Raw genomic sequence first — 788 nt, 5'->3', positions numbered from 1 at the left:
AGGAGCACAAGCACCCACAACCTGGGCAACATCAGCCAGGCCGCAGTGAGGGGAGGGGGGCGGGGTGCAGCAGGGGGGACAAGACCAGTGACCCTGTTCCCCACAGCCATCTGGACATAGCCAAAGTGCTGGGTACGGCGTTGTGCACACGCATCCACGAGGTGCCCCTGCTCAAGCCCCAGGTGTGCAAGAAGATTGCCCAGGAGCGGCGGACGGTCCTCCTGTTCCTGGAGGACTGCATCATCACCGCCTGCCAGGAGGGCCGCATCTGCACCTGGGCCCGGCCGGGCAAGGCGGGCATCTCCTCCCAACCAGGCACCTCCAGGAGTGAGCGGTACAGTGGTGTGAAGCCCTGGATGCTGGGTTCCCTGCCTTGCCTCGCCTCCCAGCCATCACCCTTCCGCTGACCTCACGGATCAACTTGATAACAAGACTAACCATGACGGATGGACTGCTCTAGTGCCCCGCCCTGCACAAATCTGGGGGGCAGAGAGTCCCCCCAGACTGGCCTAGACCCTGGGGGGATGTAGTGGCTCATGTGGCCTCAGCCTTGTCCCCATCTACTGCCAGGTACAATGACCCCTTCCGCTGAAACATCAGTGTTAGCCTTACCCTGTCCCCAGCATGTGACTGGTCATGGGGCGGGGGAGGGGGAAGCTCCCCACCCACAAGAGCCCAGCTCCTCAGTGTGCCCCTCAGTCTGCGGACAGGGCGGGGGCGGCCTGCCCCTGCTGACCCAAACCCCATCTCCCCTGTTTGTGCTTTTGAAAAGAGCACCTCTTATTTAT

Source organism: Myotis brandtii, unplaced genomic scaffold (assembly GCF_000412655.1).
Source record: "Myotis brandtii unplaced genomic scaffold, ASM41265v1 scaffold1549, whole genome shotgun sequence".
In the NCBI taxonomy this organism is placed as follows: Eukaryota; Metazoa; Chordata; class Mammalia; order Chiroptera; family Vespertilionidae; genus Myotis; species Myotis brandtii.
Note: the sequence above shows the minus strand (reverse complement) of the source record.